At 47.0% G+C, this 21,798-nt stretch overlaps 11 non-coding genes across 11 annotated transcripts; all 11 read left to right on the forward strand.

Annotated features, from left to right (window-relative positions):
- Positions 1-559: 559 nt before the first annotated feature.
- trnak-uuu (transfer RNA lysine (anticodon UUU)) lies at positions 560-632 on the forward strand. The gene has a single exon. It is a non-coding gene; the product is annotated as a tRNA-Lys (tRNA).
- A 2,048-nt stretch (positions 633-2,680) lies between these two features.
- On the forward strand, positions 2,681-2,753 carry trnak-uuu (transfer RNA lysine (anticodon UUU)). The gene has a single exon. It is a non-coding gene; the product is annotated as a tRNA-Lys (tRNA).
- Positions 2,754-4,801: 2,048 nt separating this feature from the next.
- trnak-uuu (transfer RNA lysine (anticodon UUU)) lies at positions 4,802-4,874 on the forward strand. Its single transcript has one exon. It is a non-coding gene; the product is annotated as a tRNA-Lys (tRNA).
- A 2,048-nt stretch (positions 4,875-6,922) lies between these two features.
- On the forward strand, positions 6,923-6,995 carry trnak-uuu (transfer RNA lysine (anticodon UUU)). Its single transcript has one exon. It is a non-coding gene; the product is annotated as a tRNA-Lys (tRNA).
- Positions 6,996-9,043: 2,048 nt separating this feature from the next.
- trnak-uuu (transfer RNA lysine (anticodon UUU)) lies at positions 9,044-9,116 on the forward strand. The gene has a single exon. It is a non-coding gene; the product is annotated as a tRNA-Lys (tRNA).
- Positions 9,117-11,163: 2,047 nt separating this feature from the next.
- Positions 11,164-11,236, forward strand: trnak-uuu (transfer RNA lysine (anticodon UUU)). Its single transcript has one exon. It is a non-coding gene; the product is annotated as a tRNA-Lys (tRNA).
- A 2,048-nt stretch (positions 11,237-13,284) lies between these two features.
- trnak-uuu (transfer RNA lysine (anticodon UUU)) lies at positions 13,285-13,357 on the forward strand. Its single transcript has one exon. It is a non-coding gene; the product is annotated as a tRNA-Lys (tRNA).
- Positions 13,358-15,347: 1,990 nt separating this feature from the next.
- trnak-uuu (transfer RNA lysine (anticodon UUU)) lies at positions 15,348-15,420 on the forward strand. Its single transcript has one exon. It is a non-coding gene; the product is annotated as a tRNA-Lys (tRNA).
- A 2,046-nt stretch (positions 15,421-17,466) lies between these two features.
- On the forward strand, positions 17,467-17,539 carry trnak-uuu (transfer RNA lysine (anticodon UUU)). Its single transcript has one exon. It is a non-coding gene; the product is annotated as a tRNA-Lys (tRNA).
- Positions 17,540-19,587: 2,048 nt separating this feature from the next.
- trnak-uuu (transfer RNA lysine (anticodon UUU)) lies at positions 19,588-19,660 on the forward strand. The gene has a single exon. It is a non-coding gene; the product is annotated as a tRNA-Lys (tRNA).
- A 2,048-nt stretch (positions 19,661-21,708) lies between these two features.
- On the forward strand, positions 21,709-21,781 carry trnak-uuu (transfer RNA lysine (anticodon UUU)). The gene has a single exon. It is a non-coding gene; the product is annotated as a tRNA-Lys (tRNA).
- The last annotated feature ends 17 nt before the right edge of the window (positions 21,782-21,798 follow it).

The following is a 21,798-nucleotide window of genomic DNA, read 5'->3' on the forward strand; positions in this document are numbered from 1 at the left end:
CTGGCCCACAAGTAATAGTCACACGTGGAGTACTGTCTAATGATTCTCACCCACCCACAGACTTAAACATCCACACATCTCATGCACACACGCACACCATCATCATCATCATCATCATTGGCAGTGTCTTGAAATCGAGGAAGAATTGCTTCCACTTTAAAAGTGAGTTCTCAGGTGAATGTACAGTCCAATACGGGAATTACAGTCTCTGTCACAGGTGGGACAGACAGTCGTTGAAGGAAAGGGTGGGTGGGGAGTCTGGTTTGCCGCACGCTCCTTCCTCTGTCTGCGCTTGTTTTCTGGATGCTCTCGGTGACGAGACTCGGGGTGCTCAGCGCCCTCCTGGAGGCTCTTCCTCCACTTCGGGCGATCTTTGACCAGAATAGTTAGTATCAGTAATGGTGACCATATAATTAATGTATTGTCATAAAAGTCAATTTTGTCAGCGTGACTTCCGAGTGTAACATAGCCAAGTTCCTCGTTAGTTCAGTGATCAATATTCCTGCCTATCATACAGAAGACTGGGATTTAATTCTGCGATGGGCAAAGTTTGAGCAGAGCCCGGATAGCTCAGTCGGTAGAGCATCAGACTTTTAATCTGAGGGCTCAGGGTTCAAGTCCCTGTTCGGGCGTTGCTTTTAAATCGTGAATCTCAACTCCACTTTCATGCAGTGCCATAAAACACTCGGGGTCGAAATTCGGTACCACCGTTTGTGAGGAGGTGATTTTACCGCCGAGCGTTCGGTGCAGGATGACATCACCACACTGGTGGCGTTAACCGGCGCAGCGTTAGCTATTGGCACCTCTGCCAAAGAACCAACTGAATTTCTGCGCAGGTGTGGACGCCGCTTACCATCGAAGGTCGGCATTTGCCGTACGTTAGCTACCTCCCGCGCGCAGTAACAGGTGGTGGTAGAAACTGAATTTCGACCCCGAGCATTTCATAATTATCATAGGAATAGAAGTCAACCATTTACCGCCCTCGAGCCTGTTCCACCATTTATTCAGATCATGGCTGATCTGTGACCCAACTCTGTTTATAGAAACATAGAAACATAGAAAGTAGGTGCAGGTGTAGGCCTTTCAGCCCTTCGAGCCTGCACCACCATTCAATATGATCATGGCTGATCATGTAACTTCAGTACCCCATTCCTGCTTTTTCTCCATATCTCTTGATCCCTTTTGCCGTAAGGGCCACATCTAACTCCCTTTTGAATATATCTAACAAATTGGCCTCAACAACTTTCTGTGGTAGAGAATTCCACAGGTTCACAATTCTCTGAGTAAAGAAGTTTCTCCACATCTCGGTCCTAAATGGCTAACCCCTTATCCTTCACATGAGGAAAAACATTTTTAAGCAGCGAGTGGTTAGGATCTGGAATTCACTGAGGAAGGGATGTTGGAGGCAGATTCAACTGTGACCTTCAAAATTGAATTAGATAAGTACCTGAAGGAAAACAAATTGCAGGGCTACGGGGAAAGGGCGGGGGAGTGGGTCTAGCTGAAGTGTTCTTGCAGAGAGCCGGCACGGGCTCGACAGGCCGTATGGTCTCCTGCTGTGCTGTAACCATTCTATGATTCTATATAAATATAGGAGATGGGGGAAAACTGCTGTTTGACTGGGCGGGGTGCTTGGAGGCTGGAGGTCCTGTGCCAACACCTCTGGGTACATGTCCCATCAGAGTTGGCAACCTTAGTCCTGGATCACAAGTAGTGGTCACAACTGGGAACTCACCTGCTGAAACAGGCCTCTTAAAGGGAACAGCTTCATCATCCCTCTCATGCATTTTGCTTCAAACATAAATAGGTTTTACAAGGTAGGCTCCAGTGGTTGCTTTTTTTTGTTTTTTCGGCCGGCGTCGTTACTGTTGATTTTGACAATGTGTCTCACAAAGGGGTAAGGATTGGTGTTCCTTCGAGGCTGCCAGTCACACTACATTATTAAAATGAGGAAGAGGAATTAGTAAGCGAGCAACAAATGCAGGTACAATAACACTGAGCATTTTTACTGCACCAGTATTACCCCAGGGACAACTCTCCCCTGGGTAAGAGGAGTCCGCTTCACAAGGTAGGTTGCCATTTTGAGCATCCATTTGAAATTCTCATTCTGAATTTTGAGAGCTGGCCCACAAGTAATAGTCACACGTGGAGTACTGTCTAATGATTCTCACCCACCCACAGACTTAAACATCCACACATCTCATGCACACACGCACACCATCATCATCATCATCATCATTGGCAGTGTCTTGAAATCGAGGAAGAATTGCTTCCACTTTAAAAGTGAGTTCTCAGGTGAATGTACAGTCCAATACGGGAATTACAGTCTCTGTCACAGGTGGGACAGACAGTCGTTGAAGGAAAGGGTGGGTGGGGAGTCTGGTTTGCCGCACGCTCCTTCCTCTGTCTGCGCTTGTTTTCTGGATGCTCTCGGTGACGAGACTCGGGGTGCTCAGCGCCCTCCTGGAGGCTCTTCCTCCACTTCGGGCGATCTTTGACCAGAATAGTTAGTATCAGTAATGGTGACCATATAATTAATGTATTGTCATAAAAGTCAATTTTGTCAGCGTGACTTCCGAGTGTAACATAGCCAAGTTCCTCGTTAGTTCAGTGATCAATATTCCTGCCTATCATACAGAAGACTGGGATTTAATTCTGCGATGGGCAAAGTTTGAGCAGAGCCCGGATAGCTCAGTCGGTAGAGCATCAGACTTTTAATCTGAGGGCCCAGGGTTCAAGTCCCTGTTCGGGCGTTGCTTTTAAATCGTGAATCTCAACTCCACTTTCATGCAGTACCATAAAACACTCGGGGTCGAAATTCGGTACCACCGTTTGTGAGGAGGAGATTTTACCGCCGAGCATGAGGTGCAGGATGACATCACCACACTGGTGGCGTTAACCGGCGCAGCGTTAGCTATTGGCACCTCTGCCAAAGAACCAACTGAATTTCTGCGCAGGTGTGGACGCCGCTTACCATCGAAGGTCGGCATTTGCCGTACGTTAGCTACCTCCCGCGCGCAGTAACAGGTGGTGGTAGAAACTGAATTTCGACCCCGAGCATTTCATAATTATCATAGGAATAGAAGTCAACCATTTACCGCCCTCGAGCCTGTTCCACCATTTATTCAGATCATGGCTGATCTGTGACCCAACTCTGTTTATAGAAACATAGAAACATAGTAAGTAGGTGCAGGCGTAGGCCTTTCAGCCCTTCGAGCCTGCACCACCATTCAATATGATCATGGCTGATCATGTAACTTCAGTACCCCATTCCTGCTTTTTCTTCATATCTCTTGATCCCTTTTGCCGTAAGGGCCACATCTAACTCCCTTTTGAATATATCTAACAAATTGGCCTCAACAACTTTCTGTGGTAGAGAATTCCACAGGTTCACAATTCTCTGAGTAAAGAAGTTTCTCCACATCTCGATCCTAAATGGCTAACCCCTTATCCTTCACATGAGGAAAAACATTTTTAAGCAGCGAGTGGTTAGGATCTGGAATTCACTGAGGAAGGGATGTTGGAGGCAGATTCAACTGTGACCTTCAAAATTGAATTAGATAAGTACCTGAAGGAAAACAAATTGCAGGGCTACGGGGAAAGGGCGGGGGAGTGGGTCTAGCTGAAGTGTTCTTGCAGAGAGCCGGCACGGGCTCGACAGGCCGTATGGTCTCCTGCTGTGCTGTAACCATTCTATGATTCTATATAAATATAGGAGATGGGGGAAAACTGCTGTTTGACTGAGCGTGGTGCTTGGAGGCTGGAGGTCCTGTGCCAACACCTCTGGGTACATGTCCCATCAGAGTTGGCAACCTTAGTCCTGGATCACAAGTAGTGGTCACAACTGGGAACTCACCTGCTGAAACAGGCCTCTTAAAGGGAACAGCTTCATCATCCCTCTCATGCATTTTGCTTCAAACATTAATAGGTTTTACAAGGTAGGCTCCAGTGGTTACTTTTTTTGGTTTTTTCGGCCGGCGTCGTTACTGTACATTTTGACAATGTGTCTCACAAAGGGGTAAGGATTGGTGTTCCTTCGAGGCTGCCAGTCACACTACATTATTAACATGAGGAAGAGGAATTAGTAAGCGAGCAACAAATGCAGGTACGATAAAACTGAGCATTTTTACTGCACCAGTATTACCCCAGGGACAACTCTCCCCTGGGTAAGAGGAGTCCGCTTCACAAGGTAAGTTGCCATTTTGAGCATCCATTTGAAATTCTCATTCTGAATTTTGAGAGCTGGCCCACAAGTAATAGTCACACGTGGAGTACTGTCTAATGATTCTCACCCACCCACAGACTTAAACATCCACACATCTCATGCACACACGCACACCATCATCATCATCATCATCATTGGCAGTGTCTTGAAATCGAGGAAGAATTGCTTCCACTTTAAAAGTGAGTTCTCAGGTGAATGTACAGTCCAATACGGGAATGACAGTCTCTGTCACAGGTGGGACAGACAGTCGTTGAAGGAAAGGGTGGGTGGGGAGTCTGGTTTGCCGCACGCTCCTTCCTCTGTCTGCGCTTGTTTTCTGGATGCTCTCGGTGACGAGACTCGGGGTGCTCAGTGCCCTCCTGGAGGCTCTTCCTCCACTTCGGGCGATCTTTGACCAGAATAGTTAGTATCAGTAATGGTGACCATATAATTAATGTATTGTCATAAAAGTCAATTTTGTCAGCGTGACTTCCGAGTGTAACAGAGCCAAGTTCCTCGTTAGTACAGTGATCAATATTCCTGCCTATCATACAGAAGAATGGGATTTAATTCTGCGATGGGCAAAGTTTGAGCAGAGCCTGGATAGCTCAGTCGGTAGAGCATCAGACTTTTAATCTGAGGGCCCAGGGTTCAAGTCCCTGTTCGGGCGTTGCTTTTAAATCGTGAATCTCAACTCCACTTTCATGCAGTACCATAAAACACTCGGGGTCGAAATTCGGTACCACCGTTTGTGAGGAGGAGATTTTACCGCCGAGCATGAGGTGCAGGATGACATCACCACACTGGTGGCGTTAACCGGCGCAGCGTTAGCTATTGGCACCTCTGCCAAAGAACCAACTGAATTTCTGCGCAGGTGTGGACGCCGCTTACCATCGAAGGTCGGCATTTGCCGTACGTTAGCTACCTCCCGCGCGCAGTAACAGGTGGTGGTAGAAACTGAATTTCGACCCCGAGCATTTCATAATTATCATAGGAATAGAAGTCAACCATTTACCGCCCTCGAGCCTGTTCCACCATTTATTCAGATCACGGCTGATCTGTGACCCAACTCTGTTTATAGAAACATAGAAACATAGTAAGTAGGTGCAGGCGTAGGCCTTTCAGCCCTTCGAGCCTGCACCACCATTCAATATGATCATGGCTGATCATGTAACTTCAGTACCCCATTCCTGCTTTTTCTTCATATCTCTTGATCCCTTTTGCCGTAAGGGCCACATCTAACTCCCTTTTGAATATATCTAACAAATTGGCCTCAACAACTTTCTGTGGTAGAGAATTCCACAGGTTCACAATTCTCTGAGTAAAGAAGTTTCTCCACATCTCGATCCTAAATGGCTAACCCCTTATCCTTCACATGAGGAAAAACATTTTTAAGCAGCGAGTGGTTAGGATCTGGAATTCACTGAGGAAGGGATGTTGGAGGCAGATTCAACTGTGACCTTCAAAATTGAATTAGATAAGTACCTGAAGGAAAACAAATTGCAGGGCTACGGGGAAAGGGCGGGGGAGTGGGTCTAGCTGAAGTGTTCTTGCAGAGAGCCGGCACGGGCTCGACAGGCCGTATGGTCTCCTGCTGTGCTGTAACCATTCTATGATTCTATATAAATATAGGAGATGGGGGAAAACTGCTGTTTGACTGAGCGTGGTGCTTGGAGGCTGGAGGTCCTGTGCCAACATCTCTGGGTACATGTCCCATCAGAGTTGGCAACCTTAGTCCTGGATCACAAGTAGTGGTCACAACTGGGAACTCACCTGCTGAAACAGGCCTCTTAAAGGGAACAGCTTCATCATCCCTCTCATGCATTTTGCTTCAAACATTAATAGGTTTTACAAGGTAGGCTCCAGTGGTTACTTTTTTTGGTTTTTTCGGCCGGCGTCGTTACTGTACATTTTGACAATGTGTCTCACAAAGGGGTAAGGATTGGTGTTCCTTCGAGGCTGCCAGTCACACTACATTATTAACATGAGGAAGAGGAATTAGTAAGCGAGCAACAAATGCAGGTACGATAAAACTGAGCATTTTTACTGCACCAGTATTACCCCAGGGACAACTCTCCCCTGGGTAAGAGGAGTCCGCTTCACAAGGTAAGTTGCCATTTTGAGCATCCATTTGAAATTCTCATTCTGAATTTTGAGAGCTGGCCCACAAGTAATAGTCACACGTGGAGTACTGTCTAATGATTCTCACCCACCCACAGACTTAAACATCCACACATCTCATGCACACACGCACACCATCATCATCATCATCATCATTGGCAGTGTCTTGAAATCGAGGAAGAATTGCTTCCACTTTAAAAGTGAGTTCTCAGGTGAATGTACAGTCCAATACGGGAATTACAGTCTCTGTCACAGGTGGGACAGACAGTCGTTGAAGGAAAGGGTGGGTGGGGAGTCTGGTTTGCCGCACGCTCCTTCCTCTGTCTGCGCTTGTTTTCTGGATGCTCTCGGTGACGAGACTCGGGGTGCTCAGTGCCCTCCTGGAGGCTCTTCCTCCACTTCGGGCGATCTTTGACCAGAATAGTTAGTATCAGTAATGGTGACCATATAATTAATGTATTGTCATAAAAGTCAATTTTGTCAGCGTGACTTCCGAGTGTAACAGAGCCAAGTTCCTCGTTAGTACAGTGATCAATATTCCTGCCTATCATACAGAAGAATGGGATTTAATTCTGCGATGGGCAAAGTTTGAGCAGAGCCTGGATAGCTCAGTCGGTAGAGCATCAGACTTTTAATCTGAGGGCCCAGGGTTCAAGTCCCTGTTCGGGCGTTGCTTTTAAATCGTGAATCTCAACTCCACTTTCATGCAGTACCATAAAACACTCGGGGTCGAAATTCGGTACCACCGTTTGTGAGGAGGTGATTTTACCGCCGAGCGTTAGGTGCAGGATGACATCACCACACTGGTGGCGTTAACCGGCGCAGCGTTAGCTATTGGCACCTCTGCCAAAGAACCAACTGAATTTCTGCGCAGGTGTGGACGCCGCTTACCATCGAAGGTCGGCATTTGCCGTACGTTAGCCGCCTCCCGCTCGCAGTAACAGGTGGCGGTAGAAACTGAATTTCGACCCCGAGCATTTCATAATTATCATAGGAATAGAAGTCAACCATTTACCGCCCTCGAGCCTGTTCCACCATTTATTCAGATCACGGCTGATCTGTAACCCAACTCTGTTTATAGAAACATAGAAACATAGAAAGTAGGTGCAGGTGTAGGCCTTTCAGCCCTTCGAGCTTGCACCACCATTCAATATGATCATGGCTGATCATGTAACTTCAGTACCCCATTCCTGCTTTTTCTCCATATCTCTTGATCCCTTTTGCCGTAAGGGCCACATCTAACTCCCTTTTGAATATATCTAACAAATTGGCCTCAACAACTTTCTGTGGTAGAGAATTCCACAGGTTCACAATTCTCTGAGTAAAGAAGTTTCTCCACATCTCGATCCTAAATGGCTAACCCCTTATCCTTCACATGAGGAAAAACATTTTTAAGCAGCGAGTGGTTAGGATCTGGAATTCACTGAGGAAGGGTTGTTGGAGGCAGATTCAACTGTGACCTTCAAAATTGAATTAGATAAGTACCTGAAGGAAAACAAATTGCAGGGCTACGGGGAAAGGGCGGGGGAGTGGGTCTAGCTGAAGTGTTCTTGCAGAGAGCCGGCACGGGCTCGACAGGCCGTATGGTCTCCTGCTGTGCTGTAACCATTCTATGATTCTATATAAATATAGGAGATGGGGGAAAACTGCTGTTTGACTGGGCGGGGTGCTTGGAGGCTGGAGGTCCTGTGCCAACACCTCTGGGTACATGTCCCATCAGAGTTGGCAACCTTAGTCCTGGATCACAAGTAGTGGTCACAACTGGGAACTCACCTGCTGAAACAGGCCTCTTAAAGGGAACAGCTTCATCATCCCTCTCATGCATTTTGCTTCAAACATAAATAGGTTTTACAAGGTAGGCTCCAGTGGTTGCTTTTTTTTGTTTTTTCGGCCGGCGTCGTTACTGTTGATTTTGACAATGTGTCTCACAAAGGGGTAAGGATTGGTGTTCCTTCGAGGCTGCCAGTCACACTACATTATTAAAATGAGGAAGAGGAATTAGTAAGCGAGCAACAAATGCAGGTACAATAACACTGAGCATTTTTACCGCACCAGTATTACCCCAGGGACAACTCTCCCCTGGGTAAGAGGAGTCCGCTTCACAAGGTAGGTTGCCATTTTGAGCATCCATTTGAAATTCTCATTCTGAATTTTGAGAGCTGGCCCACAAGTAATAGTCACACGTGGAGTACTGTCTAATGATTCTCACCCACCCACAGACTTAAACATCCACACATCTCATGCACACACGCACACCATCATCATCATCATCATCATTGGCAGTGTCTTGAAATCGAGGAAGAATTGCTTCCACTTTAAAAGTGAGTTCTCAGGTGAATGTACAGTCCAATACGGGAATGACAGTCTCTGTCACAGGTGGGACAGACAGTCGTTGAAGGAAAGGGTGGGTGGGGAGTCTGGTTTGCCGCACGCTCCTTCCTCTGTCTGCGCTTGTTTTCTGGATGCTCTCGGTGACGAGACTCGGGGTGCTCAGCGACTTCCTGGAGGCTCTTCCTCCACTTCGGGCGATCTTTGACCAGAATAGTTAGTATCAGTAATGGTGACCATATAATTAATGTATTGTCATAAAAGTCAATTTTGTCAGCGTGACTTCCGAGTGTAACATAGCCAAGTTCCTCGTTAGTTCAGTGATCAATATTCCTGCCTATCATACAGAAGACTGGGATTTAATTCTGCGATGGGCAAAGTTTGAGCAGAGCCCGGATAGCTCAGTCGGTAGAGCATCAGACTTTTAATCTGAGGGCCCAGGGTTCAAGTCCCTGTTCGGGCGTTGCTTTTAAATCGTGATTCTCAACTCCACTTTCATGCAGTACCATAAAACACTCGGGGTCGAAATTCGGTACCACCGTTTGTGAGGAGGAGATTTTACCGCCGAGCATTAGGTGCAGGATGACATCACCACACTGGTGGCGTTAACCGGCGCAGCGTTAGCTATTGGCACCTCTGCCAAGAACCAACTGAATTTCTGCGCAGGTGTGGACGCCGCTTACCATCGAAGGTCGGCATTTGCCGTACGTTAGCCGCCTCCCGCTCGCAGTAACAGGTGGTGGTAGAAACTGAATTTCGACCCCGAGCATTTCATAATTATCATAGGAATAGAAGTCAACCATTTACCGCCCTCGAGCCTGTTCCACCATTTATTCAGATCACGGCTGATCTGTGACCCAACTCTGTTTATAGAAACATAGAAACATAGAAAGTAGGTGCTGGTGTAGGCCTTTCAGCCCTTCGAGCCTGCACCACCATTCAATATGATCATGGCTGATCATGTAACTTCAGTACCCCATTCCTGCTTTTTCTCCATATCTCTTGATCCCTTTTGCCGTAAGGGCCACATCTAACTCCCTTTTGAATATATCTAACAAATTGGCCTCAACAACTTTCTGTGGTAGAGAATTCCACAGGTTCACAATTCTCTGAGTAAAGAAGTTTCTCCACATCTTGGTCCTAAATGGCTAACCCCTTATCCTTCACATGAGGAAAAACATTTTTAAGCAGCGAGTGGTTAGGATCTGGAATTCACTGAGGAAGGGATTTTGGAGGCAGATTCAACTGTGACCTTCAAAATTGAATTAGATAAGTACCTGAAGGAAAACAAATTGCAGGGCTACGGGGAAAGGGCGGGGGAGTGGGTCTAGCTGAAGTGTTCTTGCAGAGAGCCGGCACGGGCCCGACAGGCCGTATGGTCTCCTGCTGTGCTGTAACCATTCTATGATTCTATATAAATATAGGAGATGGGGGAAAACTGCTGTTTGACTGGGCGGGGTGCTTGGAGGCTGGAGGTCCTGTGCCAACGCCTCTGGGTACATGTCCCATCAGCATTGGCAACCTTAGTCCTGGATCACAAGTAGTGGTCACAACTGGGAACTCACCTGCTGAAACAGGCCTCTTAAAGGGAACAGCTTCATCATCCCTCTCATGCATTTTGCTTCAAACATTAATAGGTTTTACAAGGTAGGCTCCAGTGGTTGCTTTTTTTTGTTTTTTCGGCCGGCGTCGTTACTGTTGATTTTGACAATGTGCCTCACAAAGGGGTAAGGATTGGTGTTCCTTCGAGGCTACCAGTCGCACTACATTATTAAAATGAGGAAGAGGAATTAGTAAGCGAGCAACAAATGCAGGTACAATAACACTGAGCATTTTTACTGCACCAGTATTACCCCAGGGACAACTCTCCCCTGGGTAAGAGGAGTCCGCTTCACAAGGTAGGTTGCCATTTTGAGCATCCATTTGAAATTCTCATTCTGAATTTTGAGAGCTGGCCCACAAGTAATAGTCACACGTGGAGTACTGTCTAATGATTCTCACCCACCCACAGACTTAAACATCCACACATCTCATGCACACACGCACACCATCATCATCGTCATCATCATTGGCAGTGTCTTGAAATCGAGGAAGAATTGCTTCCACTTGAAAAGTGAGTTCTCAGGTGAATGTACAGTCCAATACGGGAATGACAGTCTCTGTCACAGGTGGGACAGACAGTCGTTGAAGGAAAGGGTGGGTGGGGAGTCTGGTTTGCCGCACGCTCCTTCCTCTGTCTGCGCTTGTTTTCTGGATGCTCTAGGTGACGAGACTCGGGGTGCTCAGCGCCCTCCTGGAGGCTCTTCCTCCACTTCGGGCGATCTTTGACCAGAATAGTTAGTATCAGTAATGGTGACCATATAATTAATGTATTGTCATAAAAGTCAATTATGTCAGCGTGACTTCCGAGTGTAACATAGCCAAGTTCCTCGTTAGTACAGTGATCAATATTCCTGCCTATCATACAGGAGACTGGGATTTAATTCTGCGATGGGCAAAGTTTGAGCAGAGCCCGGATAGCTCAGTCGGTAGAGCATCAGACTTTTAATCTGAGGGCCCAGGGTTCAAGTCCCTGTTTGGGCGTTGCTTTTAAATCGTGAATCTCAACTCCACTTTCATGCAGTACCATAAAACACTCGGGGTCGAAATTCGGTACCGCCGTTTGTGAGGAGGTGATTTTACCGCCGAGCGTTAGGTGCAGGATGACATCACCACACTGGTGGCGTTAACCGGCGCAGCGTTAGCTATTGGCACCTCTGCCAAAGAACCAACTGAATTTCTGCGCAGGTGTGGACGCCGCTTACCGTCGAAGGTCGGCATTTGCCGTACGTTAGCCGCCTCCCGCTCGCAGTAACAGGTGGTGGTAGAAACTGAATTTCAACCCCGAGCATTTCATAATTATCATAGGAATAGAAGTCAACCATTTACCGCCCTCCAGCCTGTTCCACCATTTATTCAGATCACGGCTGATCTGTGACCCAACTCTGTTTATAGAAACATAGAAACATAGAAAGTAGGTGCAGGCGTAGGCCTTTCAGCCCTTCGAGCCTGCACCACCATTCAATATGATCATGGCTGATCATGTAACTTCAGTACCCCATTCCTGCTTTTTCTCCATATCTCTTGATCCCTTTAGCCGTAAGGGCCACATCTAACTCCCTTTTGAATATATCTAACAAATTGGCCTCAACAACTTTCTGTGGTAGAGAATTCCACAGGTTCACAATTCTCTGAGTAAAGAAGTTTCTCCACATCTCGGTCCTAAATGGCTAACCCCTTATCCTTCACATTCGGAAAAACATTTTTAAGCAGCGAGTGGTTAGGATCTGGAATTCACTGAGGAAGGGATGTTGGAGGCAGATTCAACTGTGACCTTCAAAATTGAATTAGATAAGTACCTGAAGGAAAACAAATTGCAGGGCTACAGGGAAAGGGCGGGGGAGTGGGTCTAGCTGAAGTGTTCTTGCAGAGAGCCGGCACGGGCTCGACAGGCCGTATGGTCTCCTGCTGTGCTGTAACCATTCTATGATTCTATATAAACATAGGAGATGGGGGAAAACTGCTGTTTGACTGGGCGGGGTGCTTGGAGGCTGGAGGTCCTGTGCCAACACCTCTGGGTACATGTCCCATCAGAGTTGGCAACCTTAGTCCTGGATCACAAGTAGTGGTCACAACTGGGAACTCACCTGCTGAAACAGGCCTCTTAAAGGGAACAGCTTCATCATCCCTCTCATGCATTTTGCTTCAAACATTAATCGGTTTTACAAGGTAGGCTCCAGTGATTGCTTTTTTTTGTTTTTTCGGCCGGCGTCGTTACTGTTGATTTTGACAATGTGTCTCACAAAGGGGTAAGGATTGGTGTTCCTTCGAGGCTGCCAGTCACACTACATTATTAAAATGAGGAAGAGGAATTAGTAAGCGAGCAACAAATGCAGGTACAATAACACTGAGCATTTTTACTGCACCAGTATTACCCCAGGGACAACTCTCCCCTGGGTAAGAGGAGTCCGCTTCACAAGGTAGGTTGCCATTTTGAGCATCCATTTGAAATTCTCATTCTGAATTTTGAGAGCTGGCCCACAAGTAATAGTCACACGTGGAGTACTGTCTAATGATTCTCACCCACCCACAGACTTAAACATCCACACATCTCATGCACACATGCACACCATCATCATCGTCATCATCATTGGCAGTGTCTTGAAATCGAGGAAGAATTGCTTCCACTTGAAAAGTGAGTTCTCAGGTGAATGTACAGTCCAATACGGGAATGACAGTCTCTGTCACAGGTGGGACAGACAGTCGTTGAAGGAAAGGGTGGGTGGGGAGTCTGGTTTGCCGCACGCTCCTTCCTCTGTCTGCGCTTGTTTTCTGGATGCTCTAGGTGACGAGACTCGGGGTGCTCAGCGCCCTCCTGGAGGCTCTTCCTCCTCTTCGGGCGATCTTTGACCAGAATAGTTAGTATCAGTAATGGTGACCATATAATTAATGTATTGTCATAAAAGTCAATTATGTCAGCGTGACTTCCGAGTGTAACATAGCCAAGTTCCTCGTTAGTACAGTGATCAATATTCCTGCCTATCATACAGAAGACTGGGATTTAATTCTGCGATGGGCAAAGTTTGAGCAGAGCCCGGATAGCTCAGTCGGTAGAGCATCAGACTTTTAATCTGAGGGCCCAGGGTTCAAGTCCCTGTTCGGGCGTTGCTTTTAAATCGTGATTCTCAACTCCACTTTCATGCAGTACCATAAAACACTCGGGGTCGAAATTCGGTACCACCGTTTGTGAGGAGGTGATTTTACCGCCGAGCGTTAGGTGCAGGATGACATCACCACACTGGTGGCGTTAACCGGCGCAGCGTTAGCTATTGGCACCTCTGCCAAAGAACCAACTGAATTTCTGCGCAGGTGTGGACGCCGCTTACCATCGAAGGTCGGCATTTGCCGTACGTTAGCCGCCTCCCGCTCGCAGTAACAGGTGGCGGTAGAAACTGAATTTCAACCCCGAGCATTTCATAATTATCATAGGAATAGAAGTCAACCATTTACCGCCCTCCAGCCTGTTCCACCATTTATTCAGATCACGGCTGATCTGTGACCCAACTCTGTTTATAGAAACATAGAAACATAGAAAGTAGGTGCAGGCGTAGGCCTTTCAGCCCTTCGAGCCTGCACCACCATTCAATATGATCATGGCTGATCATGTAACTTCAGTACCCCATTCCTGCTTTTTCTCCATATCTCTTGATCCCTTTAGCCGTAAGGGCCACATCTAACTCCCTTTTGAATATATCTAACAAATTGGCCTCAACAACTTTCTGTGGTAGAGAATTCCACAGGTTCACAATTCTCTGAGTAAAGAAGTTTCTCCACATCTCGGTCCTAAATGGCTAACCCCTTATCCTTCACATTCGGAAAAACATTTTTAAGCAGCGAGTGGTTAGGATCTGGAATTCACTGAGGAAGGGATGTTGGAGGCAGATTCAACTGTGACCTTCAAAATTGAATTAGATAAGTACCTGAAGGAAAACAAATTGCAGGGCTACAGGGAAAGGGCGGGGGAGTGGGTCTAGCTGAAGTGTTCTTGCAGAGAGCCGGCACGGGCTCGACAGGCCGTATGGTCTCCTGCTGTGCTGTAACCATTCTATGATTCTATATAAACATAGGAGATGGGGGAAAACTGCTGTTTGACTGGGCGGGGTGCTTGGAGGCTGGAGGTCCTGTGCCAACACCTCTGGGTACATGTCCCATCAGAGTTGGCAACCTTAGTCCTGGATCACAAGTAGTGGTCACAACTGGGAACTCACCTGCTGAAACAGGCCTCTTAAAGGGAACAGCTTCATCATCCCTCTCATGCATTTTGCTTCAAACATTAATCGGTTTTACAAGGTAGGCTCCAGTGGTTGCTTTTTTTTGTTTTTTCGGCCGGCGTCGTTACTGTTGATTTTGACAATGTGTCTCACAAAGGGGTAAGGATTGGTGTTCCTTCGAGGCTGCCAGTCACACTACATTATTAAAATGAGGAAGAGGAATTAGTAAGCGAGCAACAAATGCAGGTACAATAACACTGAGCATTTTTACTGCACCAGTATTACCCCAGGGACAACTCTCCCCTGGGTAAGAGGAGTCCGCTTCACAAGGTAGGTTGCCATTTTGAGCATCCATTTGAAATTCTCATTCTGAATTTTGAGAGCTGGCCCACAAGTAATAGTCACACGTGGAGTACTGTCTAATGATTCTCACCCACCCACAGACTTAAACATCCACACATGTTTAAGAATTGCTTCCACTTGAAAAGTGAGTTCTCAGGTGAATGTACAGTCCAATACGGGAATGACAGTCTCTGTCACAGGTGGGACAGACAGTCGTTGAAGGAAAGGGTGGGTGGGGAGTCTGGTTTGCCGCACGCTCCTTCCTCTGTCTGCGCTTGTTTTCTGGATGCTCTAGGTGACGAGACTCGGGGTGCTCAGCGCCCTCCTGGAGGCTCTTCCTCCACTTCGGGCGATCTTTGACCAGAATAGTTAGTATCAGTAATGGTGACCATATAATTAATGTATTGTCATAAAAGTCAATTATGTCAGCGTGACTTCCGAGTGTAACATAGCCAAGTTCCTCGTTAGTACAGTGATCAATATTCCTGCCTATCATACAGGAGACTGGGATTTAATTCTGCGATGGGCAAAGTTTGAGCAGAGCCCGGATAGCTCAGTCGGTAGAGCATCAGACTTTTAATCTGAGGGCCCAGGGTTCAAGTCCCTGTTTGGGCGTTGCTTTTAAATCGTGAATCTCAACTCCACTTTCATGCAGTACCATAAAACACTCGGGGTCGAAATTCGGTACCACCGTTTGTGAGGAGGTGATTTTACCGCCGAGCGTTAGGTGCAGGATGACATCACACACTGGTGGCGTTAACCGGCGCAGCGTTAGCTATTGGCACCTCTGCGAAAGAACCAACTGAATTTCTGCGCAGGTGTGGACGCCGCTTACCGTCGAAGGTCGGCATTTGCCGTACGTTAGCCGCCTCCCGCTCGCAGTAACAGGTGGTGGTAGAAACTGAATTTCAACCCCGAGCATTTCATAATTATCATAGGAATAGAAGTCAACCATTTACCGCCCTCCAGCCTGTTCCACCATTTATTCAGATCACGGCTGATCTGTGACCCAACTCTGTTTGTAGAAACATAGAAACATAGAAAGTAGGTGCAGGCGTAGGCCTTTCAGCCCTTCGAGCCTGCACCACCATTCAATATGATCATGGCTGATCATGCAACTTCAGTACCCCATTCCTGCTTTTTCTCCATATCTCTTGATCCCTTTTGCCGTAAGGGCCACATCTAACTCCCTTTTGAATATATCTACCAAACTGGCCTCAACAACTTTCTGTGGAAGAGAATTCCACAGGTTCACAATTCTCTGAGTAAAGAAGTTTCTCCACATCTCGGTCCTAAATGGCTAACCCCTTATCCTTCACATGAGGAAAAACATTTTTAAGCAGCGAGTGGTTAGGATCTGGAATTCACTGAGGAAGGGATGTTGGAGGCAGATTCAACTGTGACCTTCAAAATTGAATTAGATAAGTACCTGAAGGAAAACAAATTGCAGGGCTACGGGGAAAGGGCGGGGGAGTGGGTCTAGCTGAAGTGTTCTTGCAGAGAGCCGGCACAGGCTCGACAGGCCGTATGGTCTCCTGCTGTGCTGTAACCATTGTATGATTCTATATAAATATAGGAGATGGGGGAAAACTGCTGTTGACTGGGCGGGGTGCTTGGAGGCTGGAGGTCCTGTGCCAACACCTCTGGGTACATGTCCCATCAGAGTTGGCAACCTTAGTCCTGGATCACAAGTATTGGTCACAACTGGGAACTCACCTGCTGAAACAGGCCTCTTAAAGGGAACAGCTTCATCATCCCTCTCATGCATTTTGCTTCAAACATAAATAGGTTTTACAAGGTAGGCTCCAGTGGTTGCTTTTTTTTGTTTTTTCGGCCGGCGTCGTTACTGTTGATTTTGACAATGTGTCTCACAAAGGGGTAAGGATTGGTGTTCCTTCGAGGCTGCCAGTCACACTCCATTATTAAAATGAGGAAGAGGAATTAGTAAGCGAGCAACAAATGCAGGTACAATAACACTGAGCATTTTTACTGCACCAGTATTACCCCAGGGACAACTCTCCCCTCAGTAAGAGGAGTCCGCTTCACAAGGTAGGTTGCCATTTTGAGCATGCATTTGAAATTCTCATTCTGAATTTTGAGAGCTGGCCCACAAGTAATAGTCACACGTGGAGTACTGTCTAATGATTCTCACCCACCCACAGACTTAAACATCCACACATCTCATGCACACACGCACACCATCATCATCATCATCATCATTGGCAGTGTCTTGAAATCGAGGAAGAATTGCTTCCACTTTAAAAGTGAGTTCTCAGGTGAATGTACAGTCCAATACGGGAATGACAGTCTCTGTCACAGGTGGAACAGACAGTCGTTGAAGGAAAGGGTGGGTGGGGAGTCTGGTTTGCCGCACGCTCCTTCCTCTGTCTGCGCTTGTTTTCTGGATGCTCTAGGTGACGAGACTCGGGGTGCTCAGCGCCCTCCTGGTGGCTCTTCCTCCACTTCGGGCGATCTTTGACCAGAATAGTTAGTATCAGTAATGGTGATCATATAATTAATGTATTGTCATAAAAGTCAATTTTGTCAGCGTGACTTCCGAGTGCAACATCGCCAAGTTCCTCGTTAGTTCAGTGATCAATATTCCTGCCTATCATACAGGAGACTGGGATTTAATTCTGCGATGGGCAAAGTTTGAGCAGAGCCCGGATAGCTCAGTCGGTAGAGCATCAGACTTTTAATCTGAGGGCCCAGGGTTCAAGTCCCTGTTCGGGTGTTGCTTTTAAATCATGAATCTCAACTCCACTTTCATGCAGTATCATAAAACACTCGGGGTCGAAATTCGGTACCACTGTTTGTGAGGAGGTGATTTTACCGCCGAGCGTTAGGTGCAGGATGACATCACCACACTGGTGGCGTTAACCGGCGCAGCGTTAGCTATTGGCACCTCTGCCAAAGAACCAACTGAATTTCTGCGCAGGTGTGGACGCCGCTTACCATCGAAGGTCGGCATTTGCCGTACGTTAGCCGCCTCCCGCTCGCAGTAACAGGTGGTGGTAGGAACTGAATTTCGACCCCGAGCATTTCATAATTATCATAGGAATAGAAGTCAACCATTTACCGCCCTCCAGCCTGTTCCACCATTTATTCAGATCACGGCTGATCTGTGACCCAACTCTGTTTATAGAAACATAGAAACATAGAAAGTAGGTGCAGGCGTAGGCCTTTCAGCCCTTCGAGCCTGCACCACCATTCAATATGATCATGGCTGATCATGTAACTTCAGTACCCCATTCCTGCTTTTTCTCCATATCTCTTGATCCCTTTAGCCGTAAGGGCCACATCTAACTCCCTTTTGAATATATCTAACAAATTGGCCTCAACAACTTTCTGTGGTAGAGAATTCCACAGGTTCACAATTCTCTGAGTAAAGAAGTTTCTCCACATCTCGGTCCTAAATGGCTAACCCCTTATCCTTCACATGAGGAAAAACATTTTTAAGCAGCGAGTGGTTAGGATCTGGAATTCACTGAGGAAGGGATGTTGGAGGCAGATTCAACTGTGACCTTCAAAATTGAATTAGGTAAGTACCTGAAGGAAAACAAATTGCAGGGCTACGGGGAAAGGGTGGGGGAGTGTGACTAGCTGAAGTGTTCTTGCAGAGAGCCGGCACGGGCTCGACGGGCCGTATGGTCTCCTGCTGTGCTGTAACCATTCTATGATTCTATATAAATATAGGAGATGGGGGAAAACTGCTGTTTGACTGGGCGGGGTGCTTGGAGGCTGGAGGTCCTGTGCCAACACCTCTGGGTACATGTCCCATCAGAGTTGGCAACCTTAGTCCTGGATCACAAGTAGTGGTCACAACTGGGAACTCACCTGCTGAAACAGGCCTCTTAAAGGGAACAGCTTCATCATCCCTCTCATGCATTTTGCTTCAAACATTAATCGGTTTTACAAGGTAGGCTCCAGTGGTTGCTTTTTTTTGTTTTTTCGGCCGGCGTCGTTACTGTTGATTTTGACAATGTGTCTCACAAAGGGGTAAGGATTGGTGTTCCTTCGAGGCTGCCAGTCACACTACATTATTAAAATGAGGAAGAGGAATTAGTAAGCGAGCAACAAATGCAGGTACAATAACACTGAGCATTTTTACTGCACCAGTATTACCCCAGGGACAACTCTCCCCTGGGTAAGAGGAGTCCGCTTCACAAGGTAGGTTGCCATTTTGAGCATCCATTTGAAATTCTCATTCTGAATTTTGAGAGCTGGCCCACAAGTAATAGTCACACGTGGAGTACTGTCTAATGATTCTCACCCACCCACAGACTGAAACATCCACACATCTCATGCACACACGCACACCATCATCATCATCATCATCATTGGTAGTGTCTTGAAATCGAGGAAGAATTGCTTCCACTTTAAAAGTGAGTTCTCAGGTGAATGTACAGTCCAATACGGGAATGACAGTCTCTGTCACAGGTGGGACAGACAGTCGTTGAAGGAAAGGGTGGGTGGGGAGTCTGGTTTGCCGCACGCTCCTTCCTCTGTCTGCGCTTGTTTTCTGGATGCTCTCGGTGACGAGACTCGGGGTGCTCAGCGCCCTCCTGGAGGCTCTTCCTCCACTTCGGGCGATCTTTGACCAGAATAGTTAGTATCAGTAATGGTGACCATATAATTAATGTATTGTCATAAAAGTCAATTTTGTCAGCGTGACTTCCGAGTGTAACATAGCCAAGTTCCTCGTTAGTTCAGTGATCAATATTCCTGCCTATCATACAGAAGACTGGGATTTAATTCTGCGATGGGCAAAGTTTGAGCAGAGCCCGGATAGCTCAGTCGGTAGAGCATCAGACTTTTAATCTGAGGGCCCAGGGTTCAAGTCCCTGTTCGGGCGTTGCTTTTAAATCGTGAATCTCAACTCCACTTTCATGCAGTACCATAAAACACTCGGGGTCGAAATTCGGTACCACCGTTTGTGAGGAGGAGATTTTACCGCCGAGCGTTAGGTGCAGGATGACATCACCACACTGGTGGCGTTAACCGGCGCAGCGTTAGCTATTGGCACCTCTGCCAAAGAACCAACTGAATTTCTGCGCAGGTGTGGACGCCGCTTACCATCGAAGGTCGGCATTTGCCGTACGTTAGCCGCCTCCCGCTCGCAGTAACAGGTGGTGGTAGAAACTGAATTTCGACCCCGAGCATTTCATAATTATCATAGGAATAGAAGTCAACCATTTACCGCCCTCGAGCCTGTTCCACCATTTATTCAGATCATGGCTGATCTGTGACCCAACTCTGTTTATAGAAACATAGAAACATAGAAAGTAGGTGCAGGCGTAGGCCTTTCAGCCCTTCGAGCCTGCACCACCATTCAATATGATCATGGCTGATCATGTAACTTCAGTACCCCATTCCTGCTTTTTCTCCATATCTCTTGATCCCTTTAGCCGTAAGGGCCACATCTAACTCCCTTTTGAATATATCTAACAAATTGGCCTCAACAACTTTCTGTGGTAGAGAATTCCACAGGTTCACAATTCTCTGAGTAAAGAAGTTTCTCCACATCTCGGTCCTAAATGGCTAACCCCTTATCCTTCACATGAGGAAAAACATTTTTAAGCAGCGAGTGGTTAGGATCTGGAATTCACTGAGGAAGGGATGTTGGAGGCAGATTCAACTGTGACCTTCAAAATTGAATTAGGTAAGTACCTGAAGGAAAACAAATTGCAGGGCTACGGGGAAAGGGTGGGGGAGTGTGACTAGCTGAAGTGTTCTTGCAGAGAGCCGGCACGGGCTCGACGGGCCGTATGGTCTCCTGCTGTGCTGTAACCATTCTATGATTCTATATAAATATAGGAGATGGGGGAAAACTGCTGTTTGACTGGGCGGGGTGCTTGGAGGCTGGAGGTCCTGTGCCAACACCTCTGGGTACATGTCCCATCAGAGTTGGCAACCTTAGTCCTGGATCACAAGTAGTGGTCACAACTGGGAACTCACCTGCTGAAACAGGCCTCTTAAAGGGAACAGCTTCATCATCCCTCTCATGCATTTTGCTTCAAACATTAATCGGTTTTACAAGGTAGGCTCCAGTGGTTGCTTTTTTTTGTTTTTTCGGCCGGCGTCGTTACTGTTGATTTTGACAATGTGTCTCACAAAGGGGTAAGGATTGGTGTTCCTTCGAGGCTGCCAGTCACACTACATTATTAAAATGAGGAAGAGGAATTAGTAAGCGAGCAACAAATGCAGGTACAATAACACTGAGCATTTTTACTGCACCAGTATTACCCCAGGGACAACTCTCCCCTGGGTAAGAGGAGTCCGCTTCACAAGGTAGGTTGCCATTTTGAGCATCCATTTGAAATTCTCATTCTGAATTTTGAGAGCTGGCCCACAAGTAATAGTCACACGTGGAGTACTGTCTAATGATTCTCACCCACCCACAGACTGAAACATCCACACATCTCATGCACACACGCACACCATCATCATCATCATCATCATTGGTAGTGTCTTGAAATCGAGGAAGAATTGCTTCCACTTTAAAAGTGAGTTCTCAGGTGAATGTACAGTCCAATACGGGAATGACAGTCTCTGTCACAGGTGGGACAGACAGTCGTTGAAGGAAAGGGTGGGTGGGGAGTCTGGTTTGCCGCACGCTCCTTCCTCTGTCTGCGCTTGTTTTCTGGATGCTCTCGGTGACGAGACTCGGGGTGCTCAGCGCCCTCCTGGAGGCTCTTCCTCCACTTCGGGCGATCTTTGACCAGAATAGTTAGTATCAGTAATGGTGACCATATAATTAATGTATTGTCATAAAAGTCAATTTTGTCAGCGTGACTTCCGAGTGTAACATAGCCAAGTTCCTCGTTAGTTCAGTGATCAATATTCCTGCCTATCATACAGAAGACTGGGATTTAATTCTGCGATGGGCAAAGTTTGAGCAGAGCCCGGATAGCTCAGTCGGTAGAGCATCAGACTTTTAATCTGAGGGCCCAGGGTTCAAGTCCCTGTTCGGGCGTTGCTTTTAAATCGTGA

Source organism: Pristiophorus japonicus, chromosome 5 (assembly GCF_044704955.1).
Source record: "Pristiophorus japonicus isolate sPriJap1 chromosome 5, sPriJap1.hap1, whole genome shotgun sequence".
Classification (NCBI taxonomy): Eukaryota; Metazoa; Chordata; class Chondrichthyes; family Pristiophoridae; genus Pristiophorus; species Pristiophorus japonicus.